Source organism: Marmota marmota, unplaced genomic scaffold, assembly GCF_001458135.2.
Source record: "Marmota marmota marmota unplaced genomic scaffold, marMar, whole genome shotgun sequence".
NCBI classification, from domain to species: domain Eukaryota; kingdom Metazoa; phylum Chordata; class Mammalia; order Rodentia; family Sciuridae; genus Marmota; species Marmota marmota.
Window position 1 is genome coordinate 66279508 of NW_026000174.1, and position 12210 is coordinate 66291717.

The window sequence follows — 12210 nt, forward strand, 5'->3', positions numbered from 1 at the left end:
CTCTAAAAAAAAAAAAAAAAAGCACAAGTGTTCATTGCAGGTGATTTCTGTCTGTCAATGGTATAACTGTGTTTACATTTATACCGATGTGCTTTTAAGACAACATGGATGTGTCACTGAGTGTTTACACTTGAAAAAGCATATACAAAAGTTTGTTGTAAAATTATGATGCCAATGCACCTTTGTTTCTATTATATGACTTGTGGCCCCCTAGACTGTGAGCTCCTTCCGGGCAGGAACCAGATTGCATTGACTTTGTTTTCTTAGTGCCCTGCACTGGGCCTGGCACATAGTAGGTGCTCAATAAATGTTTTGTCAAGTGCCTTCTCGGTGTACATTCCTGTGCTGTGTGTATTCCTGTGTGACATTTTTGCATGCTGGACCCTAGGGTGTATTCTCTGCACAGGGGTGTTGCCATTGTGAGTAGCTGACCTGATGCTTCCATGACTTAAGCTCTACATTCCAGCCAGCAGGGGGTCTGTCCAGTGGTAGCCAGGACCCTAGGGGCTGTATGACCAGGAGCTGCCTGTGGACACCTGAGCTTCCAGGGAGAAATGGAGAGTGGGGCTGAGGGCATGACTACAGCCTAGGGTGTGGGAGGACAACAGGATGGAAGTGACATCTCAAAATCCCCTGTTTGAGAGTCCCTCCACCTCCAGCCTTGTTACCTGGATGCAAAACCAGGGAAGTGCCTTGCACAATAACAGTGATCCTCCAGGGCCGGTGGTGGCATCTTTCCCCAAGTGTGCTGTTGAGGCCCCAGCCACCAGCTTGGGGAAAGGGGTGGGGGAAGAGGGTCCTGCTGCCCTAACTCCTGAGCTATGTCCCAGCCTCCTCAGTACTCCTTTCTGAAGTCAGCCGCCTCCTGCCCCTGCCCTGGCCACTGCCTTCCTTGGGATTGTGATGGGCAGAGCCTTTTGGATACCTGAAAAAGAACAAATCTTTCTACACTCAGAACACTTCAGATATCAGACTGGTGGCGGGGAGGGAGATGGGGGATCCCCACACAGACAAGTTCTCCCACCCTCTGACACTGGATACCTGATTCATTATGCAATAAGTACTGGGAGAGAGTTGGACCCCATAGGTTAAGGGCTCAGTGCCTCAACACCAACGGCAAGTCCCAAGTTGTCACCTGTACTAAACAACCAGCCCCAAATTAGGAGTTTCCACAACCCCCTCAGGTGTATTGATTTACTGTAATGGAAACATTTACTTAGTTTTATTGATTTATTATAAAGTATGTTAGGGGGCTGGGGATGTGGCTCAAGCAGTAGTGCACTCGCCTGGCATGCGCGGGTCGCTGGGTTCGATTCTTAGCACCACATAAAAATAAAGATGTTGTGTCCACCGAAAACTAAAAAATAAATATTAGAAAATTCTCTGTCTCTCTCTCTCTCTGTTTCTCTCTTAAAAAAAAAAAAAAAAAAGGAAGTTAGGAACCAGATACCTTGTTGCTTGCCTGTAATCATTGAAGCAGGAGGATCACAAGTTCGAGGCCAGGCTCAGCAATTTAGCGAGGACCTAAGTAATGAAGTGAGACCCTATCTCAAAATAAATAATAAGGGGCTGGGGTGGTGGCTCAGAGATAGAGCACTCACCTACCATGCTTGAGGCACGATCCTCAGCACCACATAAAAATAAAGGTATTGTGTCCATTTACAACTAAAAAAAAATTAAATAAAAGCAAAAAAGGGGAGGGGGTGTGCTGGGGATGTAGCTCAGATGGTAGAGTGCTTGCCTTGCATGCACAAGGCCCTGGGTTTGATCCACAGCACCACAAAAAAAAAGGGTTGGGGGCTGGGAATGTGGCTAAGTGGTTAAGCGCCCCTGGGTTCAAAGCCCAGTACCAATAAACAAATAAATAAATAAGGTTACAAAGGATATAGATCTACAGCCTGATGACAAAGGTACCTGGGGCTTGGTGTGCAAGGGCCCTGAGCACAGGAGCTGCGGTCCTATAGGTGTGCTGGCCTCCCGCTAAGCTGGACGCTTTCGGACCCTCATTGTTCAGGGTTCTCACAGAGGCCTCATTAGGCAAGCCTGATTAAATCACTGGCCATTGGTGAGTCACTGGTCTCCAGCCCCTCCTCCCTCCCCGGAGGTCAGAGGGTGGGACCGAAAGTTCCAATCCTCTGATCGTGTGTTTTGTTCGACTAGCTACCAGTCCCATCCTGCCGGAGTCGCCAGAGCTTGAACTCAGGTGTGGCGGCAAGGGGCTCGTTATGAATAACAGAAGAGGCTCCCCTCACGCCTCTCAGGAATTGCAAGGGTTTGGGACCGCTCTGAAGCGAAAACAGATTTTCCTTCTATAGCACAATACCACTAACCATCTGAGGCGACTGAGACGGAGCAGCGACTCCCTCCCGAAGAGAAACTGGAGCCTGTTGGAGGTGTGACTAGGAAAGGGTGTGACCAGGGTGGGTGTGGTGGGAGGGGCGTGGCCATGAAGGGGGCGGACCCCAGCCATGCGACTCTGGGGTACAGGCTTTTTTTCTCTTCTGCTCCTGAACCGGTGGATGTTCCTCCAGCCAGTGGTTCCCATCCCTCTACGTTGAATGATGTGGTCACGTGGAACACGCACGCACACATGCACACACACACACACACACACACACACGCGCGCGCGCGCATGCACGCACGTGGAGCTGGGCTCAACTGAGACTTGGTCCATTGAGGGCCATTTGTAAACTGAAGCCCTGCCTACCCTTGAGGGGTGGTAGGGGGCTGGAGGCTGGGATGGGTTTGCAGCTAGTGTCCACCCCCAACCCCGGAGGGCTCTCTCGAGAGAGTACCTGTTGACATCCCAGCGTTCACACAAGGGGAAAAGGGGTGCATTGACTCTGCTGTACCCCACGTCTGCAGTACCCTACCTTCCCAGGGTCAGGTGCCACAGGCCAGGACCTTGACACAACCACATCTGGACAGTCCCTTTCTCCCCCATTCTATGGACAAATGTGCCAGCCCCCAAGAAGTCTTTGTCTTTTCCAACAGCAGCTAAAGCCTCAGGTCTCCAGGTCCCCACATCTAGGGGGCAGAGGAAGCAGAGGCAGTGGGGGAGAGGGTGACGGCCCAGAGGTGGATTCCACCAATATCAGTGAAGGACCTCACCCGCAGGCACTGTGGTAGGAACTGCGGGCCACCAGGCACCTGCCCTAGTTTCCTCAGGGTGTCACAGGAAAAGAGATATCTCTGAAGGAGGATATGAGGAGTTCCTGGAGAGAAGGGGGAACTTGACTCAGGACCAGTGGGTTGCTTGGCACATGGGACCCAAAAGAATGTCAGCATGTGCCAAATGCATAAACAGATTATTTAGAGAAGTAGATGCATAATCAAGGAAGCTCCAGGTCCATCTCCAGAGGGAGAAACAGCAACCTGCTGAGCAGGGGTGTGAATATTTATAGAGGGATATTTGCTAGGGGCTGGAGGAGAGATGGAGCCAGGGCGGAGCTACACAATTATGCACCATTTCCCCTTGTTCAACCTATGCCCTCAAGTTACCTTTGCAGTCAAGGGCCTGGGCTATTCTCTCAGGAGTTGTACTTGTTCAATGGGGCTTTCTGCATTTCAGTGGTTCTTGGGTATTTCCCGCATTTCAAATTCAAGGGCACTTCCTTTAAGGTTCATTATCTCTCCTTTTTCCCCAAATTCCCATCTCAGTGGGTCACTCCACATTGTGCCCACTCTATGTATGAGGAAACTGAGGCACAGGGAGATGAACATGGTGACTTGCCTCCCTTTCCAGAGCAGGTAAAGGAGCAGAGCCAGCCTGAGCCCAGGTTCCTCTGGTTCCAGAGCCCAGCTGTCCACGGTACAACATTTCCTGGCACTGGTCCTGGAACATGCTGGGATCCTGCCCTGTGCTTGGCAGTGCTGATTGGAGGGACTCACCACAGATGTGAAAGGGTGCTCATCTCCTCAGGACCCTGTGACAATGACAGAGATCCAAGCCCAGGGCTTCAAGGGCGGAGGGCATCCTGTTTCTCACCTGCCCCTTTCTCCTCAAGGTGGGTCCTGGGCCTCTGGGTAGGCCCTGGCCTCCAGCCCTGGCCTCCCTGTTTGACCTCTAGCCCTGACTCAGCCTGAGTTTCCGTGTTTGGAAGGTACAAAAGCAGTGACTGGTATAGTCATACCCATACAAGCTGAGGCCACTACAGGGGGCACGGCATGGGGGATGGGGCTTTCCATCCCAGACCCTCAGGATCCTCTCACTCCCCTGGAACAAGGCTTTCCATTTGCCCACTACAGCACCCCTATCTTCCTGAATGAGGTGCCCGCACCCATCTCACTGAGTTCAGATTTATGGTCAGATTTATGCAGTGGCCACAACTCACAGCCCAAAGCCAAGCAGACCTGGGTTCTGTCTGTGAGCTGGTTGAGAAGCAAGTGGTCCCCAGACATTCTGGAGTGATCCCCTCGCCCTCATGGCCTCATTGTTCTAGGCATTGAGAATATAGCCAGGAGCATGGTAGACAAACCCCTGCCATGAGTCCCCCAACCCAGGGGAGTCTGACGGTAACATCCTCCTAGGAATGAGTGCCAGGAAGAAAGAGAGCATGAGGGAGGGGTGCTCATTTTAATTTATTCTTTTTTTTTTTCCCAATAAGTGGATACTCATTGACCAATCGGGGAATATGCACACAGACTAAATATTAGATGATATTAAGGAAATACTAATTTTTTGCCATTCTGGGAATGGAACCCAGGGCCTCACACATGCTAGGCAAGTGCTGTACCACTGAGCTACATTCCTGACATTTTTTACTTTTTTTTTTTTTTTTTTGACACTGGGAATTGAACCCAGGGGTGCTCTACCACTGAGCCACATCTCCCAGTCTTTTTTTTTTTTCAATTAAATTAATTTTTTTTATTGGTACAAGGAATTGAACCTAGGAGCTTTTGCTGCCAAGCTGCACCCCCAGCCTTTATTTTAAGACAGGTTCTCACTAAGTTGCTTACATCCTCACTAAGTTGCTAAGGATGGCCTCGAACCTGTGATCCTCCTGCCTCAGCCTTTAATTTTTTTTATGTTGATACAAGGTCTCCCCAACTTGTTGAGTATCTCACTAAATTCCTGGGGCTGGCCTTGAACTTGCTGTCCTCCTGCTTCAATGTTCTGAGTCACTGGGATTACAGGCAAATGCTACTGTGCAAGAGATTTTCTTTCCTTAACCCCCCCCCCCCTTTTCCTTTCCTTCCTCCGTCTCTCCTGCTGGCCCTCTTGCTTGTTTGCCTCCTTCCTTTCTTACATGGTGATTTGTTCTGTAGACAGATTTTCTTTATTCTGGATCTGGTTGATTGCATGTCCATGACCTTGTTTAGCAAGTTCATCCATCCACAAAGGCCACGGTTTTTTCTTTTTTCTTTCTCTTTTGTGGTTTTTGAGGATGGAACCAAGTGCTCCACCACTGAGTTATACTCCCAGCCCCACAGGGGCAACTTTGAAAAGGAGGCTAGAAGGGCTTTTTCAGGAGACATTTAAGCAGATAATCTCAATGAAGTGAGGGAAAGAGGCAGGTGGTTAAGTAGGGACAGACTTCTGGGCAGAGGGGACGCAAGTGCCAAAGCCCTGTTCCCTGGGATTCATAGACCCCTGGAATTTTCTAGGCACTGTTTGAGGGCAGGAGAGTGGGACACCACCATGAACTGGAACAGGCCCCTGCCCTCTGTGGGGCTGTGGACCTCAGGAGTACCTTTCTGGGGGAGGAGGTCAGGGAGGAGAGCTGGAGTGTTCCTGCTGGACAGCTGGCTTTGCATGTTCAAGGACCTCAGTTTAATCCCCAGCAGCACAAAAAGAACAGACGGAAGAACAGATTCAGAAGGGTGCAGGCTCTGTCCCATGCCCTTCCTGTCCCATCTCCCCAGATTAAGACAGTGTCCTCCGTGGGCCCTTGGACCTTCTTAAGCATTGCAGGCCTGGTCTGAGCAAGGTTGTCAGATGCGTGGCCTCCTCCATCACAGGTGTGATGCCAGGGTCATGGGCAAGGAGAGGCAGACAAATGTCTTTGCTGGTTTAGGATTTTGGAGCTGGAAGACCCCAGATAGAGCCGAATATACCTCCCTTTCATTGTACAGAAAAGGCCGCAGAGGCCCCCACAGAAGGAGGGAGCTACCTAAGCCACGTGCCACCAGCTCCCTCCCTTCTGATCCAGTGTTGATTTTCTGAGAAGTGGGGAGGATATAGCAGAGAAATGTGAACGAACACTGGAGAGGCCGGCCAGCACTCACCTAATAATCTAAAGCAACCTCCCTCCTATGTGTACTATGTGGTGGCCAGGCCCTGGGCCTAAGCGTGTTTCATATATTAACTCATTATTTATTTATTTATTTATTTATTTTTTAGAACCCAGGGACGATTAACCACTGAGCCACATCCACAGCCCTTTTTTTTTTTTTTTTAAATATTTATTTATTTATTTTTAGTTTTCGGCAGACACAACATCTTTGTTTGTATGTGGTGCTGAGGATCGAACCCGGGCCGCACGCATGCCAGGCGAGCGCGCTACCACTTGAGCCACATCCCAGCCCCTACAGCCCTTTTTTATATTTTTATTTCGAGACAGGGGCGCGCTGAGTTGCTTAGGGCCTCGCTAAATTGCTGAGGCTGGCTTTGAACTTGAGATCCTTCTGTCTCAGCCTCCCAAGCCACTAGGATTACAGGCCTGTGCCACTGCATCCGACCTCATATTAACTCATTGTTTCTCACAAATCAGCCCTTTGAGGCGGGGACTGTTATTGTCCTCATTTAACAATGGGAAAGCTAAGGTGGAGGGAGGTGGAGGGGCTTGCCTGAGATCACAGTTCCCATGGAGCAGGCTGGGTGCGCCCAGGTGGTAGGCATGTGTGTTTGTCTGCTATCCCATGCTGCGCTGCCTCTCAGGATTCTCCAGATAACAGGCGAATCTATTTCCTTATTAGTAAACTGGGGTAAATGACAATGCCTTTCTGCTCATTGTTTGAAAATTAAACGTGATAATACCTGTACAGTATACAGCTCTCAAGTTCTTAGCCAAAACCAATAAAGGAGAAGAAGAGCAGAGGTTCCTGCCCTGGTGTAGCTTACAGGTGAGTCATGGCTGGGGTGGGGGGTACTGATAAACGTCTTCTATCAGCAATACTAAGAGGCACAGTTTTTCATGTTCCAACATCTCTGAGATGTCCTAGTTTAGTGTGCCATATGTCAGTGGTGACAAAATGCTTGACAGAAATTCAGAGATCTCAAGACAAATAGGGTAAAAGCTCTGTAAGATGAAAGGGTATCTGGTAAGTCAGAGGGCAGGAGAGGTCCTTCTTCACCCTGGCCATCTGACTCTTTTATTTTTATTTATTTGTTTGGGTACTGGGGATTGAACTCAGGGACACTCTACCAAATTCCCAGCCCTATTTTGTTTTTTATTTAGAAACAGGGTTTCCCCAAGTTGCTTAGCGTCTCACCATTGTTGAGCCTGGCTTTGAACTCTCAATCCTCCTGTCTCAGCCTCCCAAGTCACTGGGATAACAGGCCTGTACCACCACTCCGAGCCCCATCTGACTTTTTTTTTTTGGTACCAGGGATTGAACTCAGGGGCACTCAACCATTAAGCCACATCCCCAGCCCTATTTTGTATTTCTTTTAGAGACGGGGTCTCACTGAGTTGCTCAGCACCTCGCCATTGCTGAGGCTGACTTTTAACTCACGATCCTCCTGCCTCAGCCTCCCAAGCTGCTGGGATTATAGGCATGCGCCACTGCTCCTGGCCCCATCTGACTTTTGATCAGAGGACAATTTTGGACTGTTCCCCTGCCCCCCTTCTCTATCCCCAGTGGTCTGCATTGGTTAGGAGGAAAAAGAATCATGCCAGGTGAGATGGCGCACGCCTGTTATCCTAGCAGCTGGGAAGGCTGAGGCCAGAGGATCGTGAGTTCAAAGCCAGCCTCTGCAAAAGCGAGGTGCTGAGCACCTCAGTGAGACCCTGTCTCTAAATAAAATACAAAATAGGGCTGGGGATGTGGCTCAATGGTTGAGTGCCCCTGAGTTCAATCCCTGTTACCTGTCACCCCCCAAAAGAGTCACAATATTTCAGAGCACTGAGAACAAGGCTGTCACTACTCCAGCACCTTTGCCTGTCCTAGGCTTCTTGCCCCAGTGCCTACTTGTGTGGGAGCAGAGTTGCCCAGGTCCTCTGTGCCTACTAGAGGCAAAAACTCCATTGCCCCTTCCTTCCTTTCTGTCCCAGTGGGAGCACTGGTGACCTGGAGGACTGCTCCTAGTGGTTGGTTTCTACTTGGTCTGGGGACTGTGCTGGCTGCTTTAACTTCTGTGTTTATTTTGTTTTCAGTGGTTCAGGTTAGAAAGCTCGGAATCATCCTTAGCTCTTCTCTCTCACGTACCCCCATCTAGAAAGCCTGTCACCTCTACCTTCTGAACACATCCCAGATCCAGCCACTTCCCACTGTTCCTGCTGCTGCTGCTGCCCAGCCTCAAGCCCCTGCCATCTCTCACTTGATTGAATGTGAAAGCCTCCTTCCTGGGCTCCAGGCTTCTGCTCCTGCCAGGCCCCTTCACCATTCTGAACCCTTTGGCCAGTTGGATCGTGCCGCTGGGTGTCATTCCTTTCACTTTGAGGGAAAGCCTTGGCCTACCAGACCTGGCTCTCCTGACCTCTCTGTCCTCTCCTCCCACTCACCTCCTCACTCACTCTTGGTTTCCCTTCTTCAAACACGCTGTGTGCACTCCTACCTCAGGAGTGCTCTCGACTTTCCCTGTTCATGGAATGCTTTTCCCCAGATATCCGCAGAGCTCAAGATCTCTTTGCTCTCTTCTTAGTGAGGCCAACCCTGACCACCTCCGTACTCCAACTTGGGCTGAGGATGCAGCTTAGTGGTAGAGCACGTGCTTAGCAAGCTCCAGGCCCTGGGTCTGATCCAAACAAAAGAAAACCCTAAACTAACTTGTTTTCTACCCCCTTCACTTGTGCATTCCTGATCCACTTTAACTTATTTTTACTACTTACAGTTACTATATTTGTCTTTCCCCTAATTGACAAGTTCTCCCCAGCTGGGTGTGGTGGTACATGTCTGTCATCCCAGCGATTTGGGGGGCTGAGACTGGACAATCACAAGTTCCAGGCCAACCTCAGCAACTGAGCGAGCTTCTGAGCAACTTAGCGAGACCCTGTCTCAAAAAAAAAAAAATAATAATAATAATAAAAGGACTGGAGATGTGGCTCAGTGGTAAAGCATTCCTGGGTTCAATCTCCGGTACCAAAAAGAAAAAGAAAATTCTTTGTCTTGTTTGTTCACTGATAGAGTGCCTTGCATGTAGTGGGTGCCCAACAGATCTGTTGAATGAATTTGCAAATTTAGAGCAGGGTAAATGTGTGTGAGAACTAGGTGGCTTCAGAAATTTGAGTAGGTGACCTCTGAACTGGGTCTGGAAGTACATCTGGAGGTAGGTGACTGGAACTGATCAGGGTAAACAAAGGCACAAAGGTGAGAGTGTTTGGTGGTGGGGCAGGAATTGGGGAGGAATGTCCACCAGTGACATTTAGTTGGAGTAGATATTAGCAAGGTAATTTGAGGCCAGATTGAGTAAGGTTTTGGATGGGGCTAAAGGCTTCTACAGTCCAGATTGGCTACATAATTTGTGGGGCACAGTGCAAAATGAAAATGAGGGCCCCCTGGGTAAAAGAAAATTCAAGACACTGACAGTGGTGCTTTAAACCAAGCTCAAGGCTCTTCTGAATGCAGAGCTCTGTCTGACTGCACAGGTCATAGGCCCACGATGCCAGCCAGCTTTGCCTGCAGTCCATGGAGAACTGGTGATAGTGTTCTAGCAAAGCAGAGATGTAATTGGAGCTAGGCTTCAAGAAGATTATTCTGGCATTTCCAGTGACTGGGTTGCAGGGAGTCTGGGCAGGGACACTGGCTGGCAGTCTTGGGCAGAGCTTGAAGGAAGAGGAAGGGAGAGGAGATGTGGAGGTGAGCCCAGGGCTCAAGTGAGAAGCATGGAGGAGACAGAATCTATATAGATGAAGCACGGGCCAGGGAGAGACAGCTGAATGCACCTGCATTTGCCCTTCTCTCTCCCCTGCGCTCCAGACCTCAGACTTAGAAGTGATATCTCCCACAGAAATCAGCAACTTGTCTCCCTTTGGCCACCAGAGGGCAGATTATTCTCATGGATTTTCAGGTTGAATTTGGGGTGGGGGAGTGGAATGGGCATTGTCCTCTTCATTTGTTTTTCCATCTTTTGGGGTGTGCCTTCACCAAGTTCTTTCCTGAGGTTGGGTGCCTGAATGAAGCTGGGGTGGAACATGGGAGATGTCCTAGAATCCTGTGGATTCACTAAGAACTGTAGGTGGTACCTGTTAACTAAGGAAGTTCTTCTTACTCGTCACATTGCCTCTGATCTGCTATTTCTCTGATTCAGGTGACCAAGGACTCAACTAAAGAAGAGTTTACAGGGAGGTGGAAGTCAGCTGTGGGAGGTCCAACCAGCACTTTTCTCCCATGGCCTCTGGGGCCTCTCTGCTCTGATATGTATGGGAACTTCTTGCTTGTTCTCTAGCTCCTATGAGCCCTTTGGCTTCTGCCCACCTTAAACTGCTGTTGAGCCCTGGGAGAAAGGACCAGTTCCAATATGTCCTAAATAGAATGGATGGGGAAAAGTTGGAGTTGGAGAAATCAGTTTAGACTACTGCCTCTTCTTGGTGGGACAGTCAAGGGGGAAGCGAGGAAGGACCCAGGTTGTCACATGGACTTTCTGTTAGAGTCAAGAACTTCCAAAGCTGAGGACATCAGATTGCATAAATCCAATAAACTCACTTTACTGATAGGGAGAATGAGGCCCAATAGAGAGAAAGAAAAGGAATTTCTCCAAAGGCCCATTCTTTTTGCCTGAGGAAACTTTTTTGTTTGTTTTGTTTTTTCTTTTAGTACTGGAGATTGAACCCAGGGCCTTTTGCATGCTAAGCACATGCTCCACCACTGAGGTACACCCCCAGGAATTTCTATTTTCAACATGTTTCCTTTTTCTTTTCCATGAGTTCCTTTGTCTCAGAAGGATAACTGAAATGCGAATTAAGATGAGAATATCTCTCCTGACTTAACCTTGTAGGACATTTAAAAAGGTAATTAGAACTCAAAGATGTTGTTTCAAATGTCAACGCTGGAACAAAGGAATGGATCCTTTCAAATATAAGGAAGAAGAGCCTAACCTCAGAGATGTTATGTGATTTTCCAAGACCACACAGCATTTTCATTTGGTAGGGCTGGGGCTGAAATGCAGGGTCCTGCCTCTGGATGAGAACCCTGGTCTTGAACCTTGCAGAGCCCTGCACACTAAACTGAGAGAATGTCAAATAAAAAGAAACCACATAGACAATGGCATGTGGGAGGTAGGTAGACAGGTAATAGACTGACATTGCATTTAGCAGGTGACGCAAATGTTGATAGAAAGGTTGGATGATAAACAGAAGAGGGATTTTATGAGCTGACCAACAGATGGACAAACGGAGACACAGACGGGAACCAAAGTATGCCAATCGTGGGTTGGGTAATAGCTTTATTTTCTATTCGGTCCAATAATACGCACAGGTGACCCACACTTTCTGTTCAAGATTTGAAAATAACCAAAAACTGACGGAAAGAAACGAAGAGTAAGACCCTGGTACTACACAGGGAAATAACCCGGGGCTCGGCAGGCCTTCGGGTGTTGCCGGAAATGGCCGACGACCGCCCTCGGCTGAGCTGAGGGATGGGGGCGTGACCCGCGCAGCACGCGGAGCCGCTTCGGGTGTTTCCGGAAACTGCCGAAAGCCAGCTCGAAGTGGGCGGGGAAAGGTCGGTGGGCGTGGCGGGTGGTTCAGGAGTGCCCGGAGTCACTTCGTGGGTTTCCGTAAACAGAGCCGAAGCTCGGTTTTCGGAATCGAAGAGGCGCGCGCGTCCCCGGGGGTTACCTTCTTCGGTTGTTTCCGGAATTTATCCTTAGTCGGTGGCAGAGAGGAGAAGGCACGTCCCCCTCCCTTTCCTAGACGCTTCGGATGTTTCCGGCTGCAGCAGGCGGAAAGAGCCGAGGGCCGGCGGTGGTGGCGGCCATGTTGGGAGCAGCAGGTCCGGCGGCGGCTGCCTGTGTGCCGGGCGCGGAGCAGTGCCGCTGAGGGCAGGGGAGGAGCGAGGCAGGCGGCCGGCTGCGGCGGCAGAGAGTAGGCGGAGCGGCGGGGCCCGGCC